Source organism: Priapulus caudatus, unplaced genomic scaffold (genome assembly GCF_000485595.1).
Source record: "Priapulus caudatus unplaced genomic scaffold, Priapulus_caudatus-5.0.1 Scaffold225, whole genome shotgun sequence".
NCBI classification, from domain to species: Eukaryota; Metazoa; Priapulida; class Priapulimorpha; order Priapulimorphida; family Priapulidae; genus Priapulus; species Priapulus caudatus.
The window spans coordinates 94,639-111,296 of NW_014577286.1; the positions used below are offsets into that span (position 1 = coordinate 94,639).

General features: G+C 47.8%; 1 long non-coding RNA gene across 1 annotated transcript in view; it reads right to left on the bottom strand.

Annotated features, from left to right (window-relative positions):
* LOC106807608 overlaps positions 1 to 16,658 on the bottom strand; it is a 66,698-nt gene that overhangs the window by 35,199 nt on the left and 14,841 nt on the right. Inside the window, exon 2 of the long non-coding RNA XR_001393685.1 lies at positions 12,972 to 13,051. This is a non-coding gene — a long non-coding RNA (uncharacterized LOC106807608). The remainder of the gene's footprint in view (positions 1 to 12,971; positions 13,052 to 16,658) is intronic.

The window sequence follows — 16,658 nt, forward strand, 5'->3', positions numbered from 1 at the left end:
CACCGCAGGCAAGCACGCATGCAGGGAGACTGGAGAGCAGGCGCGCGCGCGCGTGCGCACTTGCCGCCTTGCCACACTATACACGCTAGCAACAACAACACTCACGCCGGGAACAGGGCCACGAAGCGAGAAACGCTGAAAGCTCTGAATACCGACTTCCCCTGCCTGCTGTTTGTTGTTCGTAACGAGAACACGCGCGCATTACTGACTGCTCTCTGACGCTCGCGGCTGAAACTCAGCGCGATAGCTGAGAAAAAATATATCATAATATATATATATACAGAACTGACCAAATATGGAGCGAGACCCGCCCAGGCGACGACGACCAGCGAACGTGATGCCACGATTGTGTGAGATCATACATGGAGGATACAGACAGGATCGTATGCATGGATCATATAGATGGTTTGTTATATATGTTAATAATAAATAAATATATATATATATTTATCCGTCTCCCCCCTCCTTCTTCCTCCTCCTCTCTTCATCCTTCCTCCTCTCTTTCCCATCCCCCGCTCCTCCTCCCCTCCCTCTCCTCACCTCCCCTCCTCCTCATCCTCCCCTCCTCCTCCTCCCATCCCCCTCTCCTCATCCTCCTCCTCCCTCCCCTCCTCCTTCCCCCTCCCTCATCTTCCCCTCCTCCCGCCTCTTCATCCCAGCCTGCCGCGAACAAACGCCACGCGTTCACCCCGCTGCCTCTCTCTCTGTTACTGCGCCACCAGATGGGGGAAAAACTCCCATAATTAGCCAAAGTCCGCAAGCCGGCTTTAACATTACCCATGCGCGCCTCACGGCTAATTGTGACTTCCGTCGATCGTCTATAGCTGGTCGCGTAATGTTTTTTTTCCCTCTCCGCTCTTCGCGTTCCTCCAAATATAAATGCAGGGTATATGCGATGTGAATGGCGACCCGTTGGCTTTAGGCAGTGCGACGTACGCACGGCAGAAATATCGGGTCTCAAACGCCGGGAGATATGATATAAGGCGTCGTTACAAACCAGAGATGATCAAATATATAGAGCTGCAAGACCGCACTGGTGTTGCCGATGGTTTCGGCGATTGTGCGAGGATGAGACGTTGGGGGGGGAGCAGAATGGGAATCCCCCCCCCCCGGAGAGATAAAGAGTGAGGCAATCACAGGGTTCTCTACTGCTTCGCCCTTTCCTCTCGTCTGCGCGCGCTTCGCTCTCTCTCTCTCTCTCTCTCTCTCCTCTCTCTCTCTCTCTCTCTCTCTGCTCTTCTCGTCTCTCTACGGCTCTCTCTCTCTTTCTCTCTCTCTCGCTCTCCTCTCTCTCTCTCTCGACTCTCTCGTCTCTCTCGCTCTCTCTTTCGCTCTGCTTTCTCTCTCTCTCTCTCTCTCTGTCTCTCTCTCTCTCTCTTCTCTCTCTTTCTCTCCTCTCTCTATCTCTCTCTCTACTCTCTCTCTCTCTCTCTGCTCTCTCTCTCTCTCTCTCCTCTCTCTCTCTCTCTCGTCTCTCTCTCTCTCTCCTCTTCTCTCTCTCTCGCTCTCGCACACACACACACACACACACACACACACACACACATGCACATGCACACATTTCGGTTATGCTTCTCATCCGACTAACCACGGTGCGGCACAAGCGGATCGGCTGGTAGTACCGTAACTAACACAGGATATTAACACAATACGCACATTAGAGGAACGTAAACAACAACAATGACAGCGCGACGAATTCTGCAAAATAATTAATACCTCTAAACGGCCGCATCCGCCCACAGCCACGCTGTGCGGACGGAAGCGGTTACAGTAGTGTAGCAAACGACAGGTAATTCTATATCGCACGGGGGGTGTGCGATAGGTTCATATCGGCAACACGCGCTGGTAAGCACCCTGCTGAACTGTTGACCCAGGAGCTAGACACACGCAGAGCCTCGTGTGTGCCCGTGGTTCACCGCCAATAACGTATCCCCAATCACGTGCCGCGTTCACATAACTGGAATAGGTATGTATATACACCGAAGGAATAGGTATATATATATATATACATATATATATGTATATATATTATATGTATATGCACCGAATCAAGACTCACTCAAACTCAACTATGTCACAAGGAAGATGCATTCATACTAGCCCAATAACACACGCGTACTTTTCGTTTGCAAGAGTAACCTACAAAATACAGATTTCAATTGAAAAAAAGTGCTGTGTTTTACTAAAACATGAATAAAGCATGGAGTGCGTATGAAACATATGCTTTAGGCTAGCAGAGGTCAGTAGGGAAGGTTAAAAAATTTATCCAGCGCAATTAATAAAATCCCGTAACTAATTAATCATTATTAATTCAGTGGTTATCGCAAAATCAAACACACAGTAATGAAAATCTGTCGCAAACGCATGAAGTGAATAGCAGTGAAAGTCTGTTATTGTCACTATTAACTCTACATTATTCAAATATATTTATGATTTGACCAAATGTCTATCTGTTCATTATTAAAGCAGAGGTTAATCATACAGAAGCACGGTTATCGACTAGTGTAATTAAAAATTCGCTGCAATAAAAATTTATAATTGTGTGAAAAAAACTCACGCCATTCCGGATTCGAGCTGCTATCCACAAACTAGTTCTCAGTATTACACCACACATCCGCAGGCGAACTGAAACCACGACACCGAAAAGAAATACCACTTATATGTGAGTTAGATAACTCCAAGACTCTATCCATCGCACGTCGATGTGGGTAAACGCACACAAACACACACACGCTACGGCAAAACACACGCAGCCGACGCACATCCTGCATTCTACGCCTGCAAACACTACGCCACTAGTCGACATAAAGTGATTACGTCACCGCAAATAATAATTTCTCGTACACGGGGCATTCCCGTCCCCTCGCCCTTTCCATATAATCTATGGGAATACAGTTACGGTTTTGTCTATGGTTAAATTACTGTAGTGTACTTCCTATTTTGCCATTTTGTTCAATTTATACGAAGAGTGGCGACGCATACAAAGCTCATAGCGGGACCATAACGTGCGAAAATTACGTCAACTCGCCCGCATGTTTTTATATTTTTAACTAGAATAATAACAATCATGTCAGGTAAGAGTTTGACGATCTATTTATGGTCGTTAACTTGCTTTTCATCGAAAATATTAATATTTTTTTTACAAATATACACCTCGTAAAATTCATAGCGTAGTCAGTGTGTAACATGCGACTATTGTAAATAATTATATACTGATCTGTATATACGTCAGATATGAACGCAAAAATGTCGGCCACACACACGGATATGCACACTCTTCCGCACGCGCGCACACGCACTCATGCAGATGCACACGCACGCGCGTACATACTCCCTCGCGCACACACTGTCACACACGCACGCACGCACGCACACGCACGCACGCTGCATGGGTAATATATATAGCTAGCTCTCACCACGTGGAGACAGAGAAAACTTTTCACAGATGTTTCCAGCGAATTCAAGCTATGAAAGTCAAACTATCGACAACAAAATCCCCGACAAAAAAACGCCGGTGCAGTTTGGCGCGAAGACAGTTTCACCGGCGCTATACTGCGAAAAAATACTTGGGATATTTTTGAAGGAAGTCGGTTTGCTTTCCATCTGGTTTCGGTGTGAATTTGTCCGCAAAAAATGACACCTCATCTCGAAACCGATTTATCTGCAGGTTTTTTCGTATCCCGTTCCCGCGTCTCCGGATTCTAAAATTTCCCAGATTCGTGGTACCCGTCGTTTTTACATGAACCGATCCTCTAAGATGGCAAGCCTAGAATTGCCTCTGAGTTACGGCATTTCCTCTATCCGGTCCTAGACTGCCCTCAATGTGCTTTAACTCGGTTTGCTAAGACTGCTCGAGGATATATTCAAGTTTCTCAGCGCAACAACCACAGGCGAGTCTATACACACGTATACCGATTAAGTCTCTGAACACATGTACATGTACATGTACATGTAGGCACGAACATGTACATGTACTTATGTAAAGTACAATGACAGCGAGGGCATTACACATCCCCTACGCGAGAAAGAGATAATCTCGGTCGGATTACCCTCGGCTGTGCGCCAATGAACACAGATGAACAACCGATGAACAGATGAACAACCGGTGTTCATATAAACTCCCGATGTTCATATGAATAACGAATGTTCATATAAACAACCGATGTACATATTATTTCTTTGGCGCAAAGCACAGCGTTTCTTCGTCATGTCAAGCGGGAACCTGCGCTCGACTTCACCATGTGGCGCCTCCAGCGGTGAATACAGAGGAATCCCTCTGACATTGACTACCCGTCCAAGAACGAATGCGCGCAACAGCCACGTTTTTTCACGTTCATTGACGTTGATATTTGACTTTGAAGGACCTTGCTCGCCAGAACTCGGCCATTTTCGTAAAACCTTTACAATATCAGCAGGCATCGCCAATCTTCGTGGACTAACTTGATTTTCGTTGCGAAAGCTTGTGACGTGTATTGTTTATAAGCGAGGTGTTTTCAAGCTTGTTTGAGAAAAGGGGCAGAAATTTCATGAAACGAAAATAAAAACGAAAAAACTCACAGCGATCGTACTATCAAATAGTAAAGTGATTCTTACGCCAACACAACCATGCAAAACCCCCTCCCAAAACCACGGGAACTCGTAACGAACGCGAACTGGCAAGCTACGCGAACTGGCAAGCTACGCGAACTGGCAAGCTATGCGAACTGGCAAGCTATGCGAACTGGCAAGCTATGCGAACTGGCAAGCTATGCAAACTGGCAAGCTATGCAAACTGGCAAGCTATGCGAACTGGCAAGCTATGCAAACTGGCAAGCCACGCGAACTGAGAAGCCACGCGAACTGGCAAGCTATGTGAAGATTGTGAACTGAGCTATGCGAACTGGCAAGCTATGCGAACTGGCAAGCCACGCGAACTGAGAAGCAACGTGAATCTGTAACATAGGTGAACTGGCAAGCCATGTAAAATCTATTTTATTTGTATATACATGTTGGTAATCCGCATGAGCCGGAAAGCAACGTGAGAAATTAACGAGAACAGAAAAATCGCAAACTAGCCCGCGCGAGTCGCTCTCTCTCTCTCTCTCTCTCTCTCTCTCTCTCTCTCTCTCTTCTCTCTCTCTCTTCTCTCTCTCTCTCTCTCTTCCTCTCTCTTCTCTCTCTCTCTCTCTCTCGTCTCTCTCTCTCTCCTCTCTCTCTCTCTCTCTCTCTCTCTCTCCTCTCTCTCTCTCTCTCTCTCGCTCTCTCTCTCTCGTCTCTCTCCTCCTCTCCCTTTCTCTCTCTCTTCTCTCTCTCATCTCTCTCTCTCTCTTCTCTCTCTCTCTCTCTCTCTCTCTCTCTCTCTCTCTCTTCTCTCGTCTCTATCTCTTCTCTCGTCTATCTCTTCTCTCGTCTAGCTATCTCTTCTCTCTTCTTTCTCTCTCTCTCGTCTCTCGTCCTCTCTCTCTCTCTCTCCTCTTCTCTCTCTCTCTACTCTCTCTCTCTCTTCTCTGCTCTCTCTCTCTCGTCTCTCTCTCTGCTCTCTCTCTTCTCTCTCTCTCTCTCTCTCTTCTCTCTCTCTCTCTCTCTCTCTCGTCTCCTCTTCTTCTCCTCTCTCTCTCTCGTCTCTCTCTCGTCTCTCTCTCTGCTCTCTCCTTCTCTCTATCTCTCTCTCTCTCTCTCTCTCCTCTCTCTCCTCTCTCTCTCTCTCTCTCGTCTCTCTCTCTCTTCTTCTCTTCTCTCTCTCTCTCTCTCTCTCTCTCTCTCTCTCTCTCTCTCTCTCTCGTCTCTCTCTCCTCTCTCTCTCTCTCTCTACTCTCCTCTCTGCTCTCTCTCTCTTCGTCTCTCGTCTCTCCCTCTCTCTCTCATCTCGCTTCTCTCGTCTCTCCTCTCTCTCTCTCTCTCTCTCCCTCGCCTCCCTCCTCCCTCCCTCCCTCCCTCTCTCTCTCTCTCTCTCTCTCTCTCTCTCGTCTCTCTCTCTCTCTCTCTCTCTCTCTCTCTCTCCTTCTCTTCTCTCTCTCTCGCTCTCGCTGCATACCAGCTCGATCAACGTGACCGTACTATAATACCATAATCACCACTAGGCGCTTGCCCACCTGTCTGCACCCTGTAAGAATAACTCGGCTCGCTCACGTCAATCTGTATAGGCGTTCAATCAAACTGCGATAGGAGTTAGCGGTCTCTCCGTATCTCTCCCCTCAGCCTCATCACACCGATAGCACTGAGCCAGCGTTCGTTAGCATCTCTATATTAAGCATGGTGGAATTACTCGGTGCGGTGTGCTCGCGTTTGTGCGGCGCGCGCGTGTGTTGTGTGGCGTGCGTGCGTGCATGCTCTACGTTTATTGTGGCGTGCGCGCGTCCGTGTGCGGTGATGATCAAGTTAGTCGTGCCACGTGTGTTGCGCTGGCCGGTGTATGCCTGCGGTGAGGTGTGCGTTGGTGCGTCGGTGCATGTGCTCTTGAGTGTGCGTCTGCGCGGTTTGGTTGTGCGTGCATGTCTCACGTTAGTTTGCGTGCGTCGCGTGCCCGGGTTGTGCGTGCATGGCTACGTTGTGTGCCGTGGCTCCGCGCCAGTGTCGGTGTGTGCGCGTGATGTTCTACATTTAGTGTGCGTCGCGCGCGTGGAGTGTGGTGTGATGTCTACCGGTTGTGTGCCGTGCGTTTGCGCGGCGTTGTGTGCTTGCCATGTCTACTGTTAGTGTGTGCGCGCGGCGTGTGTGGCGTTGTTGCATGTCTTAGTTCTAGTGTGTGTTGCGGCCTGCGGTGTGGGTTCGGCATGTCTACGTTAGTGTGCGCGCCGTGCGTGTGTGCGTTGCATGTCTACGCTTATGTGTGCGTGCGCGGCCTGGACGGTGATGGTACGTGGCATGCCTAGCGTTAGTGTGCGATGCGCCGCTGTGTTCGTGGCAGTGTCTACGTTCAGTGATGCTGGGTGGCGCGGCGTGTGTGTGCGTGCATGTCTACGTTAGTGTGCGTGCGCGCGTGTGTGCGTGCATGTCTACGTTAGTGTGCGTGCGCGCGTGTGTGCGTGCATGTCTACGTTAGTGTGCGTGCGCGCGTGTGTGTGCGTGCATGTCTACGTTAGTGTGCGTGCGCGCGCGTGTGTGTGTGCGTGCATGTCTACGTTAGTGTGCGTGCGCGCGTGTGTGTGCGTGAATGTCTACGTTAGTGTGCGTGCGCGCGTGTGTGTGCGTGCGCGCGTGTTGCTGTACATTGATTGTTAAATTCGCATTGTTCGCTTGATTGTTCTCTTGGACGCATTGTTTTTTTTCAACTCGCAACTCGCATAGCATAGATGATCGATCCAAGAACTGATCGACCAAACATCGTGTATATATACAAGCGAGCGTGCGTGTGTACATGTACAAGCGAGCGTGCATGTGTACATGTACACACGAGCAGGCGTGCGTACATGTACAAGCTAGCGTGCGTGTGTACATGTACAAGCGAGCAGGCGTGCGTACATGTACAAGCTAGCGTGCGTGTGTACATGTACAAGCGAGCGTGCATGTGTACATGTAGATATACAAGCGGACGTGCGTGTGTACATGTACAGGGTGACCCCAAAAAAATGCAACCCAAACAAGTGTTAATAACTTTTTTGATATTGATGTTAACCCTTTCATTTTTCAGATTTAAAGAGGTGAATAGTTGCCAATCAGATTAGAATCAAGAGTTTTTCAAGATGCCTTGGACTCTTCGACAGAAATCATGGTCCGTGGAAACGTACTTTTCGACCAAATCGTTCAAAACTGTACAAGCACGGTTCAAGAGGGAATTCAATTGCCGCACCTATCTAAACAAATGACTCATTCTAAGATGGGTACAGAAGTTCAGGGTGCATGGGACTGTCAAGAACCTCAATGCCAAAGGGAATACTCCCACACACTCAGGGAGACAAAAGAGCGCAAGGACAGAGGAGAACATCACCTCAGTCAGGACCTCGGTTGGCCGCAGTCCAAAGAAGTCGTTACGTTGGCGCAGCCAACAATTGGGCATTCCGAGGGAGTCTCTGAGGAGAATTTTGATTCAGGATGTGCATTCGTACCCATACAGGATAGAAATTAAGCATAAGCTGACCCAGATAATTCCCCTACCGGGAATAAACCGCGTGAACGCTCTCTTCAACGACGCTCCGTGTCGTTGTTGATCCGAGTCAATCTCGGATCGTTTTCGACCCGGGACGAACGCTCCGTGTGAACGCGGCTTACGTTGCGCGTGCGCGCGCACGTGCGTGCGTGCGAGAAACAGCCATACAGCTTCAGGGTAACTACGTTTACAGATCGTGATGCGATAATACACGGCATGCCATCCATCCATAACCGCAAACGGACCCCCCCCCCACACACACACCACCCACCCACCACACACACACGCACGCGCGCGCAGGTACGCACGCACGCACGTACACGCACACACGCACACACACGTACGCACGCACACCCGTACGCACGCACGCACACACACACGTACGCACGCACACACGTACGCACACGCACAGGCACGCATAGGCACGCACACGTACATGCACGCACGTACGCACGCACGCACACACCCACGCACACGCACATGCACGCACGTACACCCACGCACACGCACATGCACGCACGTACACACACGCACACGTACATGCACGCACGTACGCACGTACACTATACTAATACTACTAGTAATACCCGGACCCACGCTCGTTGGCACGCACCTAGACACACTAGTGCACACAGGAAGTACACTCACACGCACACACGTACGCTCGCTGGCAAGCGCACGCACGCACGCACGCACGCACGCACGCACGCACGCACAGGCGTCGGTTGAGTTATCGCAGTTACTGCCGACCAAACTTCTTTAAACCGCTTTCTCTATTTTTTACCTGATATTTTTCCCGCTCTATCGCTAATTAGTATGATTGCACTTTATACTCTATCGCATAACACACATACACATGCACGTACACCTGGTCATTTTTGCCTCATTATCATATCGACATGCACGCGACGACGGGCGTCAAGACACCTCTCAAAGATCCAGGTTGGAAAAACCGAAGCCGACTTACATCGGCTGACGTCATAGGCCGACGTCATCCGGTGACGTCATCAGCCGTCGTCCGCTAAATCATGCGCGCGCTGAATTGAAACGACCGGTTTAAAACGAACTCGTGTTATCGCATCAGAAGACATCACCTAATATCTCTTACATGTACGGAATGTAAGAAAAAGCGAGTCGAGTAAGAAAAAGGGGGAGAGATTCTTCGACTCTTTAATTAGTCCGTTACGCGATTGCTTTTCCGTGCGGGAAAAAAAACCTAAAAAGAAACATTGCATCTTGTGTCAATTTGTGTTACGATAAAAATTGTAAAATGAAAAAAAAGCGCTACGGCGAGGATTTTTCATCTATTTTAGAATCAACGCTACCATGCATTATCGCACACAAGGCCATCGGCAATACAACTCACCAGGTGTCTCTAGTGTACTGCGTACACATCAAATGCATTCTGACAACACAGATCAGTTCATACAAAGGTCGTAATATACTATGCCGAGCGAACAGCAATGTAGAAAACTGGACACTGGTTGCAATGAAACAGACAGCGGAGTAGCTCTCTGAGCGCCACAACAACATACGAGCTGGCGTGTTACAAACAATACAAACATCAGTGAAACCGCACACCGGTCGCAATATACAGCTAACATTACAATGATGCAAACAGCGACGTTAATTATCATGCAATTAGAAGCTCATTAAACGACGATCAAGTGCAACTCATTAGCATCGATAGCGATGTGGTAGACTGGCACTCAATACGTGGCCAAATCAACTGCTGCTGCTGCTGCTGCCGCTGCTGCCGCTGCTGCCGCTGCTGCTACTGCTGCTGCTACTACTACTGCTGCTGCTGCTGCTGCTGATGTCGCTGCTGCCGCTGCTGCCGCTGCTACTACTGCTGCTGCTGCTACTACTACTGCTGCTACTACTGCTGCTGCTGCCGCTGCTGCTACTGCTGCTACTGCTGATGTCACTGCTGCCGCTGCTGCCGCTGCTGCCGCTGCTGCCGCTGCTGCCGCTGCTGCCGCTGCTGCCGCTGCTGCCGCTGCTGCCGCTGCTGCCGCTGCTGCCGCTGCTACCGTTGCTGAGGCTGGTGCAGCAGCATGTATATATATCTGTGTGTGTATATACCGTATACACGTCCAAACAACTCTCATGATAATATTCGTCTGAGGATATACAAAAACACGAGCAAACACTCAGAGAGCTGCACCCGCTGTTTCGTCTATGCCGATTCCGCTTTCCTGCGCAATAGTTGCACACGCGCACCAGTCATATCTGACTGCATACTATCAAGAGTGCATATTACATCTCTATTATGTACACTTGATATTACATTAGTCATGAACACAACACTACTACAGGTCCGCTATACCGCCCACGTCATCATGCATTAGGTAATATAATGGCTTTACGGCGTTATTGGGCGCGTTTTTATTATGTACGAGTCGAGATTCATGGAAATATTTTTATTTCGGTGTGATTCTGATTCCGACACTTCGCACCTCCGGTATGTATGCATCGTCATCCGCTTGTTCTTACTACATGAAACTACAAATAGTTGCTGTGACCAGGCGTATGTAGACGCTTTGTGATTGGCCAAGACGAGAGGTTTATCGCGTAGACTGCGAAATAGGTAAAAGGAAGAACAACACTGGTGGACGCGCCCATCCCATGTGGCGAGTACGGACGCAACTTTGCTCTGACAACAACACGTTTTACTTTTACACTTTCACACAACGCCACGCGTGTGTTGATGAGAATATTGTCAGTAATCTACGGGCGACTTATTAGGCACCATATGGCGGTATGCATAAATCATGCCGAACTTTTATGTTTCCATGGCAACCATCAGTTATTATGTCTTGGTACTTATTGCCGTAGTTCTTGAGTGTATAATACAGACACTGCTTAGATCTGCTTGCGTAAGCGAAAAACACGCACACGTGCGCACGCGCAGGTACACATAGAAGGACACGCAGTTTACGGCCGAGGATGCATTGACTATGAAATTCAAATTCTACACCTGTCCCTATATATGCACTGGCAGCTGGGGCCGGACAGGTATTCCTTGAGGCCACGAAATCTGCTCAAGCTACACATTACGCGTACCTTACAGCCAAACTAAATTCGATCTATATACTGCAATCACGGCTACTTTACTGTAGACTAGAAGCGTTCATCATACGCGGAAGATATTTCACAAAACCCCGACTCAGTATCGAGCAACAAGGGGAGATCATTTCATTTATTGCAGACAGCCTGGCATCAACATGTTTTTATAGAATTGTTTTAATTTTATTAGCAATGTCTATTAACTTGCTTACCTAATTATGTTACCTGCAAAATGTAATTCATAAGTGTAAATAAAGTACATTGAATTGAATTGAATTGAATTTATACTATGCCTCTGCACTGCTACTAGCGTTGAAGATTATAGCTACCTGCTAATAGTTCTACTACGCGTATATTCACTACACATCGGTGACCTTCGGAGGCCTACCACTGCGACCGTTTGTAATCTAATGACGGACAATCGTTGACCGAGTTAACGAAATCAACGCTGATCGAACTTCTTTTAATCCACTTGCCCTATTTTTTACCTGGTATTTTTCCCCTGACTGCCGATGATTAGCACGACAGCGCTTTATTCTATCACATAACACACACACATGACTGGTCCAGAGGTATGATTGCTGGGGTTTGAAGAAAAAAAACCACAGCCCGGGGTCTGGGGGCTGAGTAAGGAAGCATTTTCCTGCAATCTGAGCCATTTCCTGGCATCTAGAATTAACTTTGAAATCACAATTTTCTTGCTATTAAGTTTAGTCCCACAGTGAACGTTATTTCTGTAATATTGAACTTACTAGCTAAAAAAAATTACACACCTGTTTTTGTTAAATTTTTATTACAAATTTTGACGTTTCAAAAAATCGATCCGGAGCTGTTAAAAAAGCGGAATTCCGCCAAAAAACGAAAAAATCACAACTCCCTGATCTTATATGCAGCGAGGGCTCACTAAATAACGCACTTACTACTAGAGACCTGGTGTGTACTATAAGTCTCATTCCGCAGGTGTTTAAATATGGAGTGTCTACGAAATCCGTTGATTTCATCATGCAATTGGACTGCTAGACATGCTCAACACTTACACTCATATAACCGACCACTTATTCACCTTACGTCACACATAGCAACCCCTCACCCCCCTGCAACCATCAGTCATACTATAAATGCGAGAAATTCGGTTGCCTCACGGCCGCAGACATCCTGGTGAAAATGTGGCCAGCGTTGTTCAACCCTGGTGTTGACACAAGTTTTTAGATTACTTAGTCAACATTTCACTTTTGTCCTTTATATCAGAAATGCCGGCATGAAAGGGTAACGTCACAGTACAGTTGCTATACCGCGCAGGAAACTATACGTAAGAACAGCTATAACTGTGGCTCGGCATAACTGCGGTGCAAGCGCTACAGGCTGTTGTAGGATAACCTGCCCAGTACAGGTAGAGATACAGGTAGAGTAACTGATCATCACTAGGTAGAGTAACTGATCATGTGCTGTCTAACTTGTAAATAGTTAAATACATTACGACTTTGCCTGATGCAGTCATGGTCGTATAAAAACAAGATATGGATAGGTAACAACAATACGAAATATAAAGTACTAAATATCCCAGAGTAACCTGATAGGTACCTGCGGGCATTGCTATATACAATGCTGGCCTACAGTTTACAAGACTGGCAATAAAACTGACACGCATTAAGCTAGTGCGCATAATTATAATTCATTGCCAAATATCATTAAGAAAAACAACCCTTCATTTGAATTAAATGTATAACTCAAAAATATAATATAGTATATTTATAATATAAACATACATTTAAAAACGAGAAAAAAATCATTATTAATAATACCCTAATATATATGCGATCAGTAATAAATTACTCACCTCCTAAGAAGTAACATTAAATTCACACTGCAGTGTCAGTCTAAAACAGCCATGTCACGGTTCCAATCCATCGAGTGTCACTGTAAAATAAGAAAGAAATACGAATTAGACTGGCACCAAACTTTAATTTCCCCTACACCCAGAGGGCAAATGCGCATTAGTACAATAATCGATATCTGTATCAAATGCAGTATCTATAATACCTATAATAATCAATAATCTATAACTACTGCACACGGCTACTCGTAATGGTGCAATGATGAAATGCGCAATTTTGCCATTTAAACTTATAACATAAAAACAACACACGACGTCAATGGCCAGCGATACTATAATCTATAAGGGCTAATATATAATCTTGAACATATTATCTTAAGACATACACTGATCACACTGTCGAGGTTGTATGATGTTCCACATTTTTTATACGTTGACACTGCAACGTCACGACACACAGATCCTGCAACGTCACGTCACACAGATCCTGCAACGTCACGACGCACCAATCCCGCAACGGCATGCGATGACACGACGCCCGATGCAAACGTCACGACGCAGGAATCTGCTGCGTCAGAAGCAGGATCCTACAGCGTCACGACGCACGAACCCGCTGTGGGAGTGTCGTCAGGACGACATGACGGGGAACGGCCCCTGCAGCACTGACGCTGCTATAACATCGCCTGACTCAGCAAGCAGGCGCGCGCGGCTGAGAGCGCGAGCCTGCATTCTTGTCAGACGATCAACCGATTAACGAAAAACGCACGAAAATATGAAGGCAAAAATCTAAGGCTTGGTTTGTTTCCTTATAGCGGGGAAATACCAGTGAACACGTGGAAATGGGTGGGTATTCGTGAGGATATTGCGCAAACGATGGTACAGCCTTTACATACACACGGAAATATTTTCACACTATACGATACACTATATTTGGAAACACTTCACGTAGGAAAGTTACTTTCGCATTACTGCTATCCGCTTCCACGAACGCACATCCTACCGATTTGCAGAAAAATGTTTAAAAAAAGATTCCTACCCGAACCCCACCTGTACCCCTAGCTGTCCCAAAGTGGTCCGTTCCTGAAAATGGGACCGAATTTGCTCACATCCTCTTTGCAGACGTTTTGTAGGTATGCGTGCGTACACACGAGTCTAGCGTGTATCAGAATCTCAGGATATCCTGCGTGCGACAGAGCGAGTTCGCACACCCACGTGTGCTCAAAACTGAGCAAAACTGCGAGCTGACTAATCCGGCCTGTTAGCCCGAAAATCGAAACGAAAATATTTGAGCGGACGACTGAGTCAGACGAACGAAAGTGCCGTTGTCTCGCACACGTCTCTCCACCGCCCCGCCGGGATGTCACCGCCCCCCTCTCTCTCTCTCTCTCTCTCTCTCTCTAACCTAGATGATAGGTCTCTCTCATCTCTCTCTCTCTCTTCTCCTCTTCTTCATCGCCTCTCGAGGCCCGGCTCTCCGTCTTTCGCTCTCTCTCTCGCTCTCTCTCTCTCTGCTTCTCTCCTCTCTTCGCACTCTCGCCTCTCTCTGCTCTCTCTCTCTCTCTCTATCTCTCTAATCTCTCTCTCTCTCTCTCTCTCTCTCGCTCTCTCGCTCTCTGCTCTCCCTCGCTCTCGCATCATCGCTCTCTCGACGTCTCCTCGCTCTTCTCTTCGCTCTCTCACTCTCCTCCCTGTCCTCTCTCTCCTCGTCTCTCTGCTCTCGTCTCCTCTCTCTCATCTCTTCGCGGTGCGGCTCGTCGTCCTCGTCCCTCTCTTCTCTCCTCTACCGCCCTCTCTGCTCTTCTCCCTCTCGCTCTACCTTCATACTTCTCTCGATCTCATCTTCCGTCGTCTCTCTTTCCTCTGTGTGTCTGCTTTCGCGCTCACGAACGTCCTGTGTTGTCTTGCACACGTCATTACGACGATGCCCGCGAGCCAGCCGCCGACATGACGACATCACGACAGCAGACGCCGACCCGTTACTATAGACGCGCGAGTGTAATTGCACTGCAGGGGGACACGGCTGCGTCAAGCACACACGCGCACAGACAGTCACGCACATACACGCACGCCGGATGCACGCACGCTTGCTCGCTCGCTTCCTCATGCACTCACTCTCTCACGCACGCACGCACTCACTCATTCACTAACTCGCTCACTCACTCGCGCACACACGCATGCACGCACACGCACACGCACACGCACAGCGAGATAGAGACAGAATGGCACACGCACATGCGTATACGAACACATATAGTCACATACGCACGCACGCACGAACGCACGCACATACGCACGATTTCAACCTTATCGTTTATAAATCGTACAAAGCTCGTTTTAAACAGCGACGAGTGCATTCGTCGTATCCATCCAGCCCCACGCTACGACCACGTCCTGTGAGCGCAATTCGTTATCTCTACCTACTAACGAGTGTAGTATCATCGGTGTTTGCTGAGCGTATACTCTGGATATACGGCCAAACTCACACAACAACTGATCAGTTCTTCTCCGCGATATTCATCCTGATTTCTCGGCCCTAGCCACATCTCAAGGTAGCGAACATTACCAACCTTGAGCGGTGCGCGCCTGCTTGAGCGCGAGAAAAAAGCCGCCCAATCTATCTTGATCCAGACTCAAAGGTCGCGGCTGGTATATACACGGAATCGTGCTGGGTTCGAGGCTCCCGCATGTCATTACAACCCTTTCCACCTCAAAAACCACAGGATACCTGCGACTGGAATTCGCGAAACGTAAATTTCAATCGCGACGTCGTCGCGAGAAATAAATAGCGGGCCAAGAATTCTGGCCTTTGTGCGTGAAAACGAGGCCCGACGATAATAGTTGAAAGATTTTCAAGGTAGATATCGAGGAACGCGCGCAGCTTTTGATAATACGACACTATTACTGACTTGAAACGGCCACGGCCTTGCAATTGGCAGCCAGGAAATGTTGTTTTAACCCAAAAAACGGGTGCCAGCGAGCGGAGCTATACAACGAATGTCTCGCAACACTTCCCCGTTTAAAAAAAAGCTCAAATGTGAATTTTTCTTAACCAGGAAAAAAAAGAGACAGAGTGTGAAGGCGAAAGAGAAGGGAGACAGTGGAATACAGAAAGCGAGAGAGAGAGAGAGAGAGAGAGAGAGAGAGAGAGAAAGAGAGAGAGAGAGAGAGAGAGATAGAGAGGAGGGGAAGAAAGAGAGAGAGGGGGAGAGGTGCAAGCCGATTTCCCCTATAGCCATCTCTGCCGCGGATTTTTTTTCGACCGACTTTTATTTCGTTAAACTCGAAAAATCACTCCCAAGAGATTATAAATATGTTTCTGACATCTCGAGGCAACCTAGACTCATCCTCCTCTCTGACTAAACCATCTATTTCATTCGCAGGGTTACACCCATAGTCTAACGTTAACGCGAGTAGTACATGATACGTACCACTCTCACAGCGTACATACTCCATAGCCAAACACATAGCCAAACACATACACCATAGCCAACACACATAGCCAAAGCTTTAATTTTTTACGGATAATTTAACTCGTTATACCCGTATAACATATATATTATCAGGAGAACGACAAAGAAAGACAGCGTAGAAGGAAGCGAGCGTGCTGATGGGGAAGCTATACCAAGGTGGTGCGCGCTTCCTTGCTCGATCATTACCTCATGGGTGTATGCAGGGGGGGGTCGTGAGGGT